This window comes from Trachypithecus francoisi, unplaced genomic scaffold, assembly GCF_009764315.1.
Source record: "Trachypithecus francoisi isolate TF-2019V2 unplaced genomic scaffold, Tfra_2.0 Lachesis_group1, whole genome shotgun sequence".
Taxonomy (NCBI): Eukaryota; Metazoa; Chordata; class Mammalia; order Primates; family Cercopithecidae; genus Trachypithecus; species Trachypithecus francoisi.
The window spans coordinates 86,086,090-86,105,605 of record NW_022681454.1 but is presented as its reverse complement, the minus strand read 5'-3'; the positions used below and the strand labels follow the sequence as shown (position 1 = coordinate 86,105,605).

The window sequence follows — 19,516 nt, the reverse complement described above, 5'->3', positions numbered from 1 at the left end:
ACTGTTGTTTTGTAACCGGTCACGGCAACAACAGGAAATGAAAGTAGATGCATTAAATAACATATCATCCCTGTTGGCTAATGAATCTGAATCATGTAGAGGACTGGAGATAGTATAGAATTTGCTTCAGAATCATACCACTTGAGGGATGAGAAAAATAGTGCATTTGTCCAACTCCAGTTAGTCTTTGGTTGTTCTCCTGGCATTGACAGTCTGAAGCCCCACTTACCTGTCTTGTACATGGACTGAACAAATTATCAAGAATAAAGAGGTAAGCAAGGTGGCTAACTAGAAGTCTCAGCACTCATGCCCCCCACCAAAGACAGCCAGAACAGTGAAAAAACTACTCTATTTTGATTAAAAAAAATAACTACGGGAGAGTGCTAGAGTATATCATAGAAGTAACAGAAACCCTATAGAGCACAGACACTCAATATGGCCACATAGAGCATATAAGAAAGTACCTTGCCTCTGCCAATTCACCCCTTAGTTAGGATCAGCTTGGAAACAAATGGGCCTTTCCTTGCTGAAAAGGGTAAGCGGTTGGGGGTGGTGGCTCACACCTGTAAGCCCGGCACTTTAGGAGGCCGAGGCGGGTGGATCACGAGTTCAGGAGATGGATACCATCCTGCCTAACGCGGTGAAACCCCATCTCTAAAAATACAAAATATTAGCCGGGCATGGTGGCGGGCGCCTGTAATCTCGGCTACTCAGGAGTCTGACGCAGGAGAATGGCATGAACCTGGTAGGCGGAGCTTGCAGTGAGCCGAGATTGTGCCACTGCACTCCAGCCTGGGCAACACAGCGAAACCTCGTCTCAAAAAATGAAATAAAATAAAATACGGTAAGCAACAGAACCTCAGTAGTTTCCACCAACCTGTTTTTTTCTCAGTACTGGTACCTCCTGCAATTCTCACAGGCACTAAGCTCAGCTGAGAGAGCTGCCTGAATTCCACACTGCTGCTCACCTCGGAGAAGGAGACAACACCGTGCTCCTCCTTCTATAGCCCTAAGGCTACTGCACGACACCATCTTGGAATGGGATCAACTGTTGGAGTAGCCATGGTAACCTTCTATCTGTGAGACCTTGTTGCACCTGAACCACCCTTACCCAGTGGCCTGCCACCCTGGGGCTAAGATGTTACTACACCCTCCCTGTGAGGCCAAGCTGTTGTTGAGGTATTCCATCTACTCCTTCCAATCACTGCCGTACTTTGTACCTCAGGGACTGAGTTGAAGCAGAGCTTTGCCTCCCAGGAAAATGTTGCCATGGCCATCAGAGCAGCCACAACCCCAGGGCCTAAGTTGAAGCAGCACGTTGCCTACTAGGCCTAGCTGAGCAGTTGTGCATCCCAGAGCTGACCTGATGTGATGACCCATGTCCTAGGGAAACAGAGCATTCGCTGAGTTAAGACAATAATGCTCATTTCCATAGGCTGCATAACTGTGGTACCATCCTTCATTGAAACTGGACTAGCCCCCTAGAGTCTGAGCTGCTGAGATACTCCCTGTCCCAAGGGAAAGAGTTATTTTTCTGCTTCTCTTTGCAAGTCAGAGCCTAAGCAACAGCTGTTCTCTGCCATTTTCAGTTCCTTACTGCTACTACACCTAACCTTACAGTCTGGTATACTGCCATGTCCCACTATCCAAGGGTCCAGAGTCAACACTGTGCAGTACCTTATCTCCTAAGGTCCTAGTTACGACTGTGTCCTATGATCAATTTAAACAGATAAAATTCTCCAGTCAAAATGCATGAAGTGTCAAAATGAATTAAAAAAACAAGATCCAACTATATTCTGTCTACAGACACACTTTGGCCTTAAGAATACGTAGACTGAAAGTGAAGGGATGGAAGAAGATATTTCAAGCAAATGTTAACCAAAAGAAGGTAAAGAAAGCAGAGATGGCTATACTTATATCAAATGAAATATGCCCCAAGTAGAAAACTATCAGAAGAGACAAAATAGATAATTATCTAATGATAAACAGCTTGATTTATCAAGAAGACATAACAAGTATTAATATATATGTACCCAGCATTGGAACTCAGATGAAGCTGAGAATCAAATCAAGAATTCAATCTCTTTAAAACAGCTGCAGAAAAAGTAAAATATCTGGGCCAGGCACAATGGCTCATGCCTGTAATCTTATCACTTTGTGAGACTGAAGCAGGCAGATCACTTGATGCCAGGAGTTCAAGACCAGCCTGGCCAACATGACAAGACCCCGTCTCTACTAAAAATACAAAAACAAGCCAGTCATGTGATGATGCGTGCCTGTAATCCCAGTTACTTGGGAGTCTGAGGCAGGAGAATTGCTTGAACCTGGGAGGTAGAGGTTTCTGTGAGCCAAGATCATGCCACTCCACTCCAGCCTGGGTAACAGAGAAAGACTCTGTCCAAAAAATAAATAAATAAATAAATAATTCTGGGAATACACCTAACTAAGGATGTGAAAGATCTCTACGAGGAAAACTACAAAACACTGCCGAAAGAAATTATAGTTGACACAAACAAATGGAAACACATCCCATGCTTATGGAAAGTTGGAACCAATATAGTTAGAAAATGACCACACTGACAAAAGCAATCTACAAATTCAATGCAAGTCCCATCAAAATACTATCATCAATCTTCACAGAACTAGAAGAAAAAAATTCCTAAAATTAATATGGAACCAAAAAGGAGTCTGCATTGTCAAAGCAAGACTAAGCAAGAAGAACAATTCTGGACGCATCCCATTACCTGACTTCAAACTATGCTACAAGGCTATCATTACCAGAACAGTATGGTATTGGTAAAAAAAAAAAAAAAAAAAAAAAAAAAAAAACAGACACGTAGATCAATGTCATAGATTAGAGAATCCGGAAATAAAGCCAAATATAGCCAACTGATTTTTGACAAAGCAAACAAAAACATTTTAATGGGGAAAGGACATTCTATTCAACCAATGGTCCTGGGATAATTGGCCAGTCACATATAGAAGAATGAAACTGGATCCTCATCTCTCACCTTATAAAAAAAATTAACCCAAGATGAGTCAAATACTAAAATTGAAGACCTGATACCATAACAGTTCTAGAAGATAATATTGGAAAAACTATTTTATCCCTCAGCATAGGCACAGATCTTAAGTCAATAACAGTAAAAGAGGATGAAAAATGGCATTAAATAACAATAAAGGGTACAATTCAACAAGATGTCTTAAGTATCCTAAATATATATGCACTAAACTGTGGTGCACTCAGTAATAAAACAAGTACTTCTAGGCTTAAGAAAAGTCTTACACAGACACAATATCATAGTGGCTCATGCCTGTAATCCTAGAACATCGGGGCTGAAGTGGGAGAATTGCCAGAGGTCACAAGTTTGAGACCTGCTTGAGCAACACAGTGTAACCCCGTCTCTACAAAAACTGAAAAAATTAGCCAGGTATGACGATGTGTGTCTGTACTCCCAGATACTCTGGAGGCTGAGGCGGGAGGATTGCTTGAGCTGAAGAGCTCATTGCTACAGTGAGCTGTGATCATTCCAGTGTACTCCAGTCTTGTCAAAGAGTGAGACCCCGTCTCAAAAACAAAACAAAAATGGACAAAGAACTTAAATAGGCATTTCTCTGAAGATAACATAAAAGTGGGCAACAGATATGTGAAAATGTGTTCAACATCACTAATAGTCAGAAAAATGCAAATCAAAACTATAATCAGATACTACCTCACACCTGTCAAGATACTTACTATCAAAAAGACAAGAGACAACTAATGTTAATGATAACGCTCTATACAAGACTATGGAGAAAATAGAAACCTTGTGTGCCATTGGTGGGAATGTAGGTTGATGCGGCCATTGTGGATAACAGTATGGAGGTTCCTAAAGAAATTAAAAGTAGAATTACCATATGACCCAGCATTCTCTCTTCTTGGTATATACCCAAAGGAAATGAAATCACTACCTCATAAAAATATCTGCACTCTTCAGTTCATTGCAGCATTAGTCACAATAGCCGATACATAGAAACAACCTACGTGTTCATTGATGAATGAATGGATAAAGAAAATGTTTTGTATATGTAGGACTACTATTCGCCTTAAAAAGGAGGCAAATTTGCCATGTCCACAGATGGACCTAGAGAGGACATTTTACTAAGTGAAATAGGCCAGACACAGAAAGAAAAAAGTAATGAATGAACTCACTTTTATGTGGAACTTATAAAGTAAGTGGTTGTGGGGAGGCTCAAATATATGGAAACAGAATAAAACAAGGTCTGGGTTGGGGGAAGGAAATGAGAAAATATAGATCAAAGGATAAAAAGCAGCAGATATGAGGGCTGCACAAGCCTAGAGCTCTAATGTACATCACTAAGACCATGGTTAATAGTAATATATTGTATTAAGGATTTTTGCCAAATGAATAATTTATAGTCGTTCTTGCCAAAGGGCAGTTTGGAGACAGATAACTATGACAGATGATGAACTTGTTATTTGTTCCATTATAGTGACTCTCTCTCTCTCTCTATATATATAACATATAATATGTATTATGCCTTAAATATGCATAATAAAATATTCAAAAAATACCCATAAAATTATCACACACAGAAAAGAAGAAACAGAGAAAGCCTTGAGCTCAGTTGTAGGTATAGTACATGCATCAAAAGTGTTATTGCAGAGAAAATACCAACAGTATTTGCTAAAATTATCTTGACCACTTTCTATGCACTTTTTTTCCTGAATTTCCTGAACATTCATTATAATAACTTAGATTTAATTACTGGCTCTTCTTTTACAGGAACTATGCTAGGTTAAGACAATGTAAAGCCTTAATCTCACTCATCATAAAATTTCCTCTTAGTAACAATCAAAAACAATTTCTGGAATCCAATGTGCATGTTAAAAAAGATTTAGAGACAAGATGACTTCACAGCATATTGAGAGTTATTGGGTCCAGTTAATGTTGTAAGGAAGAGGCCATGACTAGATATCAAGATTCCAAAAGTGAATATAGAAACAAAGTAGAAATGGTAGAAGATGTATTCTAAGCATAAGGTATTATATTTCTGAATGTATGCCTCAATAAAGAGCTTTGTAAGTTTGGTTTAGCTACAGAAAGAAAATTTTGGTGAGGAGTTAGCTTAGTACTTCAATGATGTTGGTAAGTTGAATGAGGTACTATTTTACTCCCCAATATATCCTCTGAAATTCAAGCTTGGATATTACTAGCTAATGACCTATCTTCCACTTATATCTGGCATGCCCATTTGGCAAAGGGTTACTGTACGTGAAACAAACATGTACTTTAGCTACCTAACTCTGAGTTTCCAAAATAAATTCATCAATGACCAATATTGGCTAAAGTGAGACAAATTTCTGAGAAAACGGTGTTTTTTCTCCTGATATTTATGTGTAATATTTGAAGGACTTATCTTCAACTCTTCTCATTTCTAACATTTCTACATCTAATCCATCATCAACAGTGTTGACTCTAACTTCAAAATATTTAAACATCTAAATACTTTCAACACATCCAATGCTAGCACTGCACCATTAACCAGGCAGCCATTTTCTATCTCCTTGTGTATTCTAATTGCCTTGTAAGCTGTACTCTTATTTTCCTGATGTGTCTCCTGACTATTATCAACTAAGTAGACAGAGTGATCTTTGAAAAATGTTAAGTCAGGTCCCAACATCCCTCTGTTTAAGACATTTTGAGTGAACATCATCTCAGTCAAAATCAAACTTTAACAAATTTTCTGCAAGACCCTCATTCATCTACACTCCTTTTACTTATCTGTTCTTCTTTACGATTAATCACACTCATTCATTCTGTTGTGGCCTCACTTTTCCATTTTGGGGCTTTTGCATTTACTATTTTCTCTACCTGAAATGCTTTCCCCCAACATACGTATGTGACTCCCTTATTTAAATTTTAATTTTAAGTTATTTGACAAAGCTAATAAATGACAAAGTCAAAATTTGAACGTAAGTAATCTGGCTCCAGAATCAACATTTAAACAGGGACACAACCTTTATGTGTAAATTTGATTAAATCTCCTAATTCCATTATGTCCTAATATTCAAAACCTTCGCCATAATTTCCTCAAACATTTGAAGATTTCTATGTTATACTCTTCCCTTTTCTCTGCATCTTGAGCCATTACACATTAACCTTCTCTCTCTTAAATGTTTTGGTTGTTGTTGTTTGTTTGTTTGCTTGTTTGTTTTTGAGACGGAGTTTCACTCTTTTTGTCCAGGCTGGAGTGCAATGGCCCAATCTCGGCTCACCACAACCTCCGCCTCCCGGGTTCAAGTGATTCTTCTGCTTCAGCATCCCGAGTAGCTGGGATTACAGGTATACGCCACCACCCTGGCTAATTTTGTATTTTTAGTAGAGACAGGGTTTCTCCATGTTGGTCAGGCTGGTCTTGAACTCCTGACCTCAGGTGATCTACCTGCTTCAGCCTCCCAGTGCTGGGATTACAGGCGTGAGCCACTGTACCCGGCCTCATTAAATGTTTTATGACCTGATTGGTTTTTTGGATATGAGATTAAAGGAAAGTTTCATGTCTTATAATGTTCCTTCTTCTATTTATCCTCTACCCTACTACCCACTCACTAAAATGTTTCTTTTCCTTAAGACAAATTTCTCTTCCTGTGTCGGGCATGGGATAGAATGGCCATTGCATTTTGAAGCCTGAGCATGCGCTTGAGGTCTTTTCCACTGTCGTTAGTAGTTAGTGTAGCTTTAGTAGCTAACAAAAGTGTTTCTTCTTTATTAAAAAGTGTAGCCCCTGACAGAAATTCTGGTGAAGACATTTTTCTACACCTAGTTATATGTGCTCTGAACTCAAGTATGAAGATTCTCATTTGTAGTGTGGGCTCTGCCAAAACACATATATTTATAAAAAGATTTCTGGTAACACTGATCATATATTTTGAGACTTATTGAGTTTGAGACCATTATCAAGAGTCTTTAGGAAAAGATAATGACATAAAAGCAAACTGCTCTGCTCTCTCATCTAGCCTTTCCAAAATTGAATAAAGTGTCAAAGATTATAAACTAAAACAGGAAAATGAAGTTATCACTATTGAGCCTAGAAATAGTGACAAATGTATGCTAAAATAATTGAAAAAATTATTACTAAATTCACTACAAAGATGGGCAAATAGAACTTCATTAAGTGGAATTGGAGCTGCCCTCCTAATGAATAAACTCTGTGGTACAGGAAGAAGTAAAGAAAAGCATAGGGACATCCTGCTAACATTAATTTAAGTGGAAAAGCAACGCTCAGAGGCCAGCAAAGGGAAAAACACAGGTAATAGCTTGTTTTGAAACCCTTTTGTCATTGTGGAAAACAAGAACATAAGAATATCAAAAACAGTATTTGTGACTATGTGCTTTGTAAGGGAATTATTCTGATACAAGTTATTTTTTTTCTGAAATATAGAGGAATTCATTATCTGGAAGTATGATGGACAGAGTGAGCATATATGGAAATAACACATTGAAGCTTCTTTGGACACTGGGAACTAACTGCTGTCAGAGGTTGAACATGCTCTTGAAATAAAACTACCCCAGGCAACACAAACAAGTTTTAAAGAACATCTGTTGAACACCAACAGAAACATAAGTTATGTGAAATAAAAAATGAGCTATGATATGATAAGAGAGAATCTGAATGTAAGAAGGAAATACAGTGGCACATTTTAAAACAATAACAGAAGAAGAAAACAGCACAACAATTCTGTTTAATAAATTAAAAAATTAGATGAGAGGATATATGCTGGAAAGGGTGTCTTCTGAACAAAGATAAAAAAATGAAATTATTAAAAGCATTAAGAAGGGAGATAATAGACACAAAGGCTAAAGAGAAAAAATATATAATATGGTTAATTGATATACTGAAGGGAAAAACCAGTTAAAGGTATAGTATTTAAAAGTACTGAATTTTAAAAAGTAAAACAGGTTCTTCAGTTTCAAATGATACCCGATAACACTGGAAAGCAATGAGCCATTCAAGTAGAATATAAGACAAAAATATTAATCATTAACATTTATTGAGCACTGTCTTAGCTCGAGCTATAATACTCACCATGGACTAAGTGGCTTAAATGACAAACAATTACTTCTAGTATTTCTGGAGGACAGGAAGTTCAATATTAAGGAGTTTGTAGATTCAGTATCTGGTGAAGGCCCTCTTCTTGGTTTGCAGATGGCTACGTTCTTACTGTATTTTAACCTGGTGGAGACAGAAGTCTAGTGTCTTCTTTGTCTTACAAGGAAATTAATCTCATCATCGGGGCTCCAATCTCATGACCTCATCTAAATCTAATTACCTCCAAAAGGTTCTACCCACAAATAACACCACAATGGAGGTCAGAATTTTAACATCTGAAATTTGGGAGAACTCAAACATTCAATCCATAACAAGCACTCATGCCATGACTGAACTAAGTTCTTTACCAGTATCACTAATTGAATATGCTTAGTAGCCCTTTAAAGTCAGCACTATTATAATTATTGTCTTTTTATTTAGAAGAAAGGGCATACAGAATAATTTGGCACAGTAAAATATATAGTATGTTGGAACTGGGGTTTACATCCAGGCGTTCTAGCTGGAATAGAGATAAAATAGAGATAAAATTTGAAACATTAATAAAAGAGAACAGAAATAGTTGACTTTGAAGATTTGGTTTATTTTTTAAATGAAACAGACTTACAAATCACTAGTTGTTTTAGGTGACTTTATTTGTAAGGAGAAAATACAAATACAGATAATTAAGAAATAAGGCTAATATAACTATTAATATAGAAGAAATCCACAGTTTAGAAAAGTATAGCTTATGGAAAGGACTCTTGTTTTTTTTCTTCCTCCTTCCATCCCCCCCCCTCTCTCTCCCTGTCTTATTTTTACCTACCTAAGGAAGGAATTATAATCACTTAAGTTGGATAATAGTTCCTAATATGAACACGAGGGTCCAATGTCAAATTAAAAAATGACACACACACACAAAGGCATTTATGTAAACTTTCCCAATTTTTTGAATGTTAGCTTAAAAAATTCAAAACAATGTGTAATTTAAAACAAACAAAATATGTGTTGGCCAAACTCAACCCACATTCTGAGCTTTTGTCCTGTGAAAAAAAGGCAAGATCACAACCTATATTTAGATAGCATTTTAGAAACATTGAGGTTTATACCTGAATTTTTGTAATTGTTGGGCATTAGAGAAATTCTACTTTTGGCAAGATGTAGGGTACAAATGTTCAATGTTTTATTTAAATGAAAAAAATGTTCTTTAAAAATAAGCTGAGTTAGACGTAGGCTTTACAAAAAAAAAAAAAATTCTGAAATTTGAAAGATCCAATAATTACATACCCCTAAATAAAAATGTATTTTTCCCACATAAAAGTGAGCTGAAACCATATTGATAAGCAGTCTAAAGCTTTTGTTGTTTGTTTTTAAAAATACCGACAGAGAAGTAGGTGGTAGGTTCTTCACTCACTCAGCAAATATGTGTTCATTACCTACTTTGTGTACCAAGAGTTGAATGCAAACTGTTATGTAAAACAGACATTGTTCAATACCTTCGTGGATAATTTGGTCATTTCTAATCTCTAATAGTGAATTAAAGAAATAAAGAGAGATGGAGAGAGAGAGGAAAGATGGGAGGGTGGAAGGGTGGAAGGGTGATGGGGCTGGAGAGTAAGAGTGTAAAGGGGGAAAGTCCACAAAATTTGAACTATATGGTTTCTTGTCAAAACTTCCAAGATGAAACAGTTATAAAATATATTCCTAGATTCATTAATTAGTAGGCTTGTTTTGTTGTTAAATTAGGTAAAAACTGAATGAAATCTACCCAAAATGATAATTTTTTTGGTGGTACTGGTGGAAAGAATTACTAGTCTAAGCCATTCTGTCTGGCCATGGTTATAGATCTGTGCCAGTTGTTCATCAAAATCTCTTTAGTTTATTGCAATAAAAGTAAGTAAACTGTATCATCTACATAATATCTATAGTTTTTATCTTTTTTCTAATTTCTATACAATTTTATATAATGCATGGTTCATGATAAAGGACTATCTAGTTATACTTTTATTTTACTATACTTTGAATAACTGGAAGTTGGACTGAATTCTGACTCCACAACTTTAACAATAAAAAGCCATAGACTTAAAGAATATTAATACAAGAAGGAATTTAACAGATTATCATTTGTCCACATTTCATAGGTGTAAAGACTGAGATCTAATGAAATATTTTGTCAAGAGTTTATAGGAACATATAGAGGTGGCCTACATAGAAAGTGGTTGAGTACTTTGAATGAAAATACCAAAATGTCTGTTTATGAGATATGTTTAAAATTCATCTGTATTTTTAAGATGAAGCACATGCTGTGCAATCAGTTTAGTTCATAGGTAAAGAGTATTATTTCTAATCTTGATTGCAGCAATTTCCTGCAAGTTTTGGCTGGTACTATTTTTGACTTTTGAGGCTCTGAGCTCTGCTGCGCTTGGCTCACTGTTGGAATTTCATCAGTAGTGTTTATGAGTCATGTGAGCTGATAGCCATAAAACTTAGCCTGAGTAAGCTATAAAGTTCTGCCAATGGTGGTAGGGGTCAGAATGTGAGAGAGGAGTAGGGATTTGAAATCAGCTGCTAGAACTGGTGTTATTGCTGGGGAACATGATGATACTAGCAGAACCAAGTAGCTCAACATAAAGCAAAGAACAGGGGTTAAAATTGTTCATTAACAAACACACATAATCATTCTTCTGGTCTTTTTCCTAAGGGACTTAGGAGTGTTTTGCTTCTAATATTTTCAAGTGATGATACAGAACAAATGACTTTAAGTGATTTGTTTGGGATTTGTTCCTTGTGAATTGTATGCTCTCTATAATCTCTGAACTGGGTGATTTTGATCTTTAATAAAGAAAGCATAATTTACCAATATAACAGGTATTATAAATATTAGTTGTTTATTTCATGTTGATGGATGATTCTTATTTCAGTAGTAATACACCATGGTGCCAGCAAATAAACAACAGTAAAGCAAAACATTGTCTGGGACTCTTATTCAAGAAATTGATTTTCCATAAGGTCTTATTTAAAGTTTTATTTTGGGGACAGGAGAGCAACATTTTATAAAGCAAATACTGCCATACTCTAAGAAATAAATCTTGCAGAGAAATAAAAAGACACAAAAGAAACATTATTTGATGCAAAGCTATGTTTTGCTATTGTGTTTCAGGTCAGTAGTTTTATATAGTACTTGAAAAAACTCATCATCCCTTGTTGTCCAGTGCAATTACATGGTGTTGGTATATACAAAGAAAGACTTTTGTAAATTTTCTGTAATGCTAGTTTGTTCAAAGCCTACAGAGAAATCACTTTTTAAATGTTTTATTTGTGTGTGAGATTTAACAAGAAAATTAAATTCTGTAAAAAAAGTTTTTATAAATTTTTGTGATCTTTTTCAATTGTTACTTCTAAAGGACAAGAAATTCTATGATATGCATGTTTCTCCCATATCTCTTTGTAGTCTCTCGATTGCATTTACTCCAAAATTATTTATAAAACTACAAGGCATTAGAATAGAATAGAGAAAAGGGAGTTGACTCCTTTTTAGATTACAGATATTAAGTACTATTATTCTGAAACCAAAGATAGCTAATTGGTAAATATCAATGGAAAATGAATATGCATTATCACAAAGAGAATTTTTTTATATCCAATTAAAAAGATATTTCTTTAAGGCTATCATGGAAGCTTTAGACAGGCTTAGGAGTTGAAATCTTCAAAAATATTGCTTTTAAATAATCTAATATTTTCTACTTATAAAGAAAAATATGTTTATTATTATGAATTTATATAGATAAAACTACTTATAACTTTTCAAGCACCACTTGTTTTATGATTTAATCATCATAATTGTGTGATAATATAAAATATGGATTAACCTCCATAACTGAATAGTATTTAATTTTTTCTAATTATTTTCACTTCTATTATATCTGTAGTAGTTCTGTGTTATAGCTGATAGTGTAGGAATACTCATTTTTAGTTAATAAAAGAGGAGATTTTATGGCTGAGTTGAGATTGTTCCTATCCCAGACCAATGATTATTTTAATGTCATTGTGGGCCATGACCAAACATTTCCTTTTCATCCTGAAGCACCAATTCTGCTTACAAATAGTATTAATGTGTATTTGCCATCTAGCAAATGGCCAGATATATCTGCATTACCATTTCCAAATAGAGTCAAAGTAAAGGAAATACATTTTGGGGAATAATAGAGTGCAATAGAATATCTGCCTTTAGTCCTTCCATTAAGGATTTTATAAACTATTTAGCAAGCATAGTCATGATTAATGCTGTTAATAATCCAGCTTTTCTCACAGTTACAAGGTTATATTATACCTCCCAACACCTCAAAGCTAGATATGGCTATGTGAGATTTTTCTTAAGAACAAATAAGCAGAAATGGCATGTATACCATTCTGGCTGAAGCGTTAAATAATGGTTCTTTTTTTTTTCTGCCTATTTTTTTGAATCTCTTCCTTCACATAGGAACTGGAAATGTTTAGAGATGGTGATTACTCTTTCTAAAAGTACTGAGGATTATGACAAGCAGAGCATCTTAATGTCCTCATGTATGTGGAACATACATTTTTTATTAGCATACAGTAAAATTATCTGATTTTCGGTGTGTGTTTTTGTGGATTTGTCTAGATTTATTGATTGAGTTTAATAATACCAGCATGGTCAGTATAAGGAATAGTTCCCTCATCTCCAAAAATTCTTTCTTGCTGTAATTTTGTAGTCAATGACTCTCTTCTGAGTTAATCTTTGGCAACTATCAATATTTTCTCTGTTCTTATAGTTTCATCTTCTTCAGAATGTTATTTGAAATGGAACTACACAGAACATAACATTTGAATATTGGCTTTAGTCACTCAGCATAATGCCTTTCAGATTCATTCACGTGTTATGTGTTATCCAAAACTTTTCATTTTTGAGCATCCATTGCTTTTCATTTTTGAGTAGTCTTCCAGTATATGAATGAACCAGTTTATGTATCCATTCACCTTTAAAGGGCATTTTGAAGGTTTCCAGTTTTATGATGAGTACAAATAAAGGTGGTAGAAACCTTGTTTACAGGCTGTTTTTGGAACATGTATTCAGATTCTCTGGAGGAACAGAACTAATAGGATATATGTATGTATGAAAGGGAGTTTATTAAGGACATTTGACCCATAAGATCACAAGAGGAATTCACACAATAGGCCGTCTACAAGTTGAAGAGCAAGGAAGCAAGTAGTGACTCAGTCTGAGTCCCAAAACTTCAAAAGCAGGGAAGCCTACAGTGCAGACTTCAGTCTGTGGCAGAAAGCCTGAGAGCCACTGATGTGAGTCCAAGAGTCCAAAAGCCAAAGAACTTAGAGTGAGATGTTTGAGGGCAGAAGGCATCCAGCACAGGAGAAAGACAAAGGCCAGAAGACTCAGCAAGTCAGCTTCTCCCCTCTTCTGCTTGCTTTATTCTAGTGGTGCTGGCAGTTGATTGTATGGTGCCCACACACACTGAGGGTGGGTCTGCCTCTCCCAGTCCACTGACTCAAATGTTAATCTCTTTTGACACCACCCTCACAGACACACCCATGAACAATACTTTGCATCCTTCAATGCAATCAAGTTGACACTTAATATTAACCAACACAACTTCTATATTTAGAAGTAGAATTACTAGGCCATATGGTAAATGTATGTGTAATTTTGCAAGAAATCCTCAAACTTCCAGCACAGCTATGCAATTTTGCATTCCCATCAGCAATGTATGAGAGTTGTGGTTGCTCTGCATCCTCGACAACACTTGATATTGTAAGCTTTCATAAATTTATTTTAACAATTGTGTAATAAGATTTTATTATAGTTTTAATTTGCATTTTTTCAAATAGATGATGTTAAACATATTTTCATGTACTTATTTTCCATCTGCATCTGTGCTTATCATTTACATCTTTTTGGTCAAGTCTCTGCTAAAAACTTGTCCATTTTTGAACTGAATTGTTTATGTTCTTCATATTGAGTTTTGGGAATGTTTTGTATATTCTGGATATAAGATATGCAATTGCAAATATTTTCTCCTGGTCTGTAGCTTGTCTATTTATTCTCTTGCTAGTGTCTTTCACTGAGCAAAAATTTTAATTGTGATAAAGTCCAGTTATCAATATTTTCCTTTTATATATTTATTTTTTGTTGCCATGTCTAAGACTTTTTTTTTTTGCCTAATCTAAGATTGTAAAGATTTTCTCCTAGATTTTCTTCCAAAATTTTATAGCTTCACTTTTATATTTGTGACTTATTTATGCAAACTTTATTTCACATTTTTTATTAGTCTTGATTTTTTAAATTCTGTAATTGAGGTATGATTGACATAATTAAAACTATGTATTTAAGGTATATAACTTGATAAGTTTGGTTCATTTAGGTGGTTTTTTGAGGGAATTGGGCTTTTTTTTTTTTAATTTGGATGTACATTTGTTCTGATACTATTTGATTAAAAAAAAATGTATTCTCTATTGAATTGCCTTTGCACCACTTACAAACCTCAGTTGACTAAAGCTAGGTGCGATGATACATGCCTATAGACCCAGCTTCTCAGGAGACTGAGGCAGGAGACTTGCCGGGCCCAGGAGTTTGAAGCTAGTCTGGGAAACATTCCAAGACTCCCTGTCTATAATATAAAGTCAGGGATTTATGCATTTGAGATTTTTTAGGAGAAAATTATTTTGATTACTGTACCTTTGTAGTTATTCCTAAAGTTGGTTAATGTATATCCTCCAACTTTTGTCTTTTTTTCAGAATTGTTTTTGTTACTCTAGTTTATTTGACTTTCAATATAAATTTTAGGATCAGCTTATTGATGCCTCCAATAAGGCTTTCTGAAGCTTGGTTAGAATTGCAGTGAAGATGTAAGTTTTATAAGTTGGGAAAATTGATTTTAGCTATGCTTTTGAAATATGCAAACATGATATATCTCCACTTATTTTGTTTTTCCTTGGTATTTTTCATTAACATTTTACAGTTTTAAAGACATTGCGGGTAAGGACATTTTATTCCTTCTTTTACAGTTGGCTAGACTTTTATTTACTTTTGTTAATGGGATCGTTGACAGTAGACATCCTTGCCTTGTTCCCAGTGTTAGGTAGAAAGCATTCAATCTTTCATCATCAAATACAATGTTTGCTTTAGGGTTTGTTTATTTTTATAGAGACCTTTTATCAGTTTTGTTAAACATTTTTTTGACAAAATTTACATTTTATTTAGATTAAAAAAAATTGTACAAAATTTATTTTTTTTTAACCAAAAATAACAAGTATTTTCTGTGTTTATTTCCAGATAAAACATAAAACACCTACTTTTGTAGGTTTTCCAGGTTTGGTTATAAATCAAGATGAGGCAGTAGATATAGTTATGACAAAAAATGAAAGAAAACAGACATGTCAGATGTCTGTATCCATGGCCTCTGATTCTGCCTTGACCTTAAAACCTATATTTTCAATATATACTACTAAAAAGTTTATGATATGGGCTTGACAAAAGATGTAAATAGCAACAAGTTTATAACTGAAGTTTGAATGGAAGTGCCTGCCATTGTTGTCCCACATCTTTTTGTTGCTGTTTACATTCCTTGTTGAGTCTGCATCTCCATAAGCTGTTTTAGCCCATACGTGTTCAAAACTTAGCAATGGTGGAGTCTTCCATTCACACCTTAATTGTAAACTTGTTCCCTTAAGTTCATTTGATAAAGACAAAAACCGGCCGGGCGCGGTGGCTCAAGCCTGTAATCCCAGCACTTTGGGAGGCCGAGACGGGCGGATCACGAGGTCAGGAGATCGAGACCATCCTGGCTAACACGGTGAAACCCCGTCTCTACTAAAAATACAAAAAACTAGCCGGGCGAGGTGGCGGGCGCCTGTAGTCCCAGCTACTCCGGAGGCTGAGGCAGGAGAGAATGGCGTAAAACCCGGGAGGCGGAGCTTGCAGTGAGCTGAGATCCGGTCACTGTACTCCAGCCCGGACGAAAGAGCAAGACTCCGTCTCAAAAAAAAAAAAAAAAAAAAAAAAAAAGACAAAAACCACACTGAAATCCTGGTTTGGTGAACTTTGTAAGTGTCTTTCTCTGGTAATTTCTTTAACTGTTTATTATAGATTATGAACAATATATTTAAAACTTCTACTAGTCAAAAGTCAATTGTGGGTTTCACTATAATATTTTATGAGATGTATTTTGTCTTGCCATAGCTCCTCAAAATTTGTTTCTTCAAAGAATTGATAATTCAATACCCAATAACTAGATCTATAGTGGAAATAAATGTTATGTCTAAAATGGATTAACTTAATTCCAGAATGACACTAGCAGGGATCACACAGAAGTGAAATGCAGCACTTTCCATACTATATTCTGGAAGAATAGATGGGCCTTCAAACATGAGAGTTAAAATATGAGCCTTTTAAATACTTAGATCATTAATGGGTAATGTATTCAATGGAAGGCGTATAGGCAAAGATATGCCTTACAGCTTTTCTTCCAAATATCAAATATAAAAGAAGATATATTTTAAAAGTCTTTTAGACAATTTCACTGGTTTCTGAATTATTCACAGGAAGCTCTTTGTTGTATAGAGTTTGACATATGTACTCCCCATTAATCTGTTGTTTTACACCAAAAGTTTTGTTAAGAAAAGCTGAGTTACTAAACATTTCTTCCACCAAAGTGTTTAAGTATGCTTTGAGACACTTTCATAGATTTTCATAGCACTTATTCTCAATCTTCATCACAGGAAGAATACACAGGTCCTTTAACAATGCACACACATTAGGAAAAAATGATGTCAGGCAGGTGGAATGCTTCACACATGGGGGACAGAAGTCCTATATCTTTACCTCTATCTTTCCATTTGACTCTTCAACAAGGAAGCTCAGCTGAGAGCATGTCTGTACTGGGTATGTGATTTCTGTACTTGTCAGCATGGTGTTTCTCAGATGTATTGAATTTAAGCTGCCCTATGACTGAAGGCACCAGAAATAAGCATATCATAGATTTGAGATACTTTTCTGAGAACATATCTTTGAGGTACTGTTCTGAGAATATATCTTTCAGTTTCTGAAAAATGTGCTCCACTGTTGGAACAGTTAGGGTTTCTTTATAAAAACTCTCAGAGATCAGTTGAGATGCCATGTTACCTTGGTAAGCTCTATGGAATTTCCCAGGGAGTTTTATTTGACTATCAATTTTGGTTGCCAAATCTGTGGCTTCCTCAAGCTAAAAATAATGATAGACTTCAATATCCTCCATCACTTCATTGAATGAATGTAGTACTGTAGTCAAACTACTGCCTACAAAGATAATATCAGAGGTGTGACCATGGAGATTTCTTCAAGGGGTTCTTTTAAAGGACATTTTTAATAAGAACAATGGTAACAACAAAGTCAAAATCTGTTGCTGCACTACAGAGGACAAATTCTTGGCTGGGTACTCAGTTGTCTCATCTAATATTGCATCATCTTTTATATCATTTAAACCCAAAGAAGTGCTAGCATGAGGTCCACTAAAATTTCAAAAGAATCATGCCTGCCTGTTCAATGAGAAAACCAAATATCCTTTAGTCATTTACCCTTTTCTCCACTGTTTTGAAAAAGAGCAGAAATGACACTGTCACTCCTAAAAGCAGTTGTGATTGATGGAAAAAATAAAGAAACTTCTGCAGTTGTTCCTAATGCAACAGATACACCCATAATAGGCACTGATTTTGCCAATCACAGACTAAGGCACAGGAAAGGCAGGGTGGGTAGATACCTTGGGGATATTTTTTTAAAAGTCCAGGAGAAACAACTTTCATTTTGGAAGAGAATCCATTGCACACAATGTAAACTTGGCCATGACAATAATACTCCATATTTAGTCCCCATTTCTCAGTTATGGTAGTGTGAAATTTCACAGCCAAAATTTCTGCTTCAGCTTCATAAGGCAGGAAGCCCACAGATTCCTCTCTCAGGTTATGAGATTCTTAAACAAACCTCACCAACACAAATGGGTGCTCTTGCCCTGATATGTCCACTACATTGTCAGTGATGGCTGTGGTTTGGATATTAGACCCTCTAAATGTCATGTTAAAATTTGATGTTAAAGGTGGGGATGAACAGGGGGTATTTAGGTCATGGGGTAAATCCCTCATGAATCACGTAGTGCCGTCCTTGTAGTAATGTGTGAGTTTTTGCTTTCTTAGTTTCTACAACAGCTGCTTATTGAAAGGAACCTGGAATCTCCCTCCCCTCTCTTTTTCCAGTCATGTTATCTATGCATGCACCAGCTCCCCTTTACCTTCCACCCTGAGTGGAAGCAGGCTGAATCCCTCACCAGATGCAAATGGTGGTGCCATGCTTCTTGCACAGCCTGCAGAACCATAGGCCAAATAACTCTGTTTTCTTTATAAGTTACCCAGCCTCAGGTATTCCTTTATAGCAACACAAACTGACAAAGAGTGATAATGACAAGGAAGTGTGAGATTCTCACTTCCCTTAGAGTTTCTTCCCTAATACAGCTCTCACAGATCTCTAGCATATGATTCTATTGTGTTTCCAAACAGAACAGTGTGTTGTGTTAGCCACTGTCGTCTCAGAGTGCTTTCTTAGGACCTCTTCATCAGAATTTATCCGGCACTCCAGCAGTGCTTGACAGTTATCAGTAGTAACATTTCAAATAAAGACTTTATGTTTAGCTTTCTCATGAGAATCAAAACTTCAAATAGAGACTTTATGTATTTTTTTGTTTTCCTTCTTGTGAAAGATTAGCGGTAAAATGTTCTAATCCTGTTCTTCATCCCCTTCTCTGCACTGGGGTTCTGAGCATTGCTGTTATTGGTTTCTGCGTGTGTGTGTGTGTGTGCATGTGTGTATGTGTGTGTGTGCATGTGTGTATGTGTGTATTTGTGTGTGTGCATTTTCCTCTTTCGTGTTGTAAATATTTTCTGCTTTATGTGTTCTGATTTCATCTTCACTCAATTCTTCTATTCATTTTCCCTATCATGTAGATTGTTTAAATGACTGCTAAGATCAACTATTGTTGGTATTACATTATCTTAAATAATTATCCTATAAGCACTAGTTCTACAGATCATAAGAGGTCTCGAAGTAGTTGGCACCTACTTGACAATGTTTTTTCAGTTGATCAGATATTTTCTCTTCTGTCCACTCTCTTACAGTTCATCTGCTTCTGGCATCTGGCTGGATCTGGTGGGAAACTGAAAAAAGCCAGGTCAGACTATATGCTCTTCTGCAGTACAATTGGTGGCAGTGCAGACCTCACTTACCCTCTGTTGTGCTCAGCCTTCTCTTCCTTGCCTTCTCAGGGCGGCGTGCTGGACATAAGGGCCCAGGAAGGGAGAATGTGTTGTTGTATTTTTACAGATATATGTGTGTGTGTGTGTGTGTGTGTGTATATATATATATATTTTT

The 19,516-nt window shown here is 35.9% G+C and overlaps 1 pseudogene; it reads right to left on the bottom strand.

Annotated features, from left to right (window-relative positions):
* Nucleotides 1-17,578: 17,578 nt before the first annotated feature.
* Nucleotides 17,579-18,846, bottom strand: LOC117084913 (annotated as a pseudogene).
* Nucleotides 18,847-19,516: the final 670 nt, after the last annotated feature.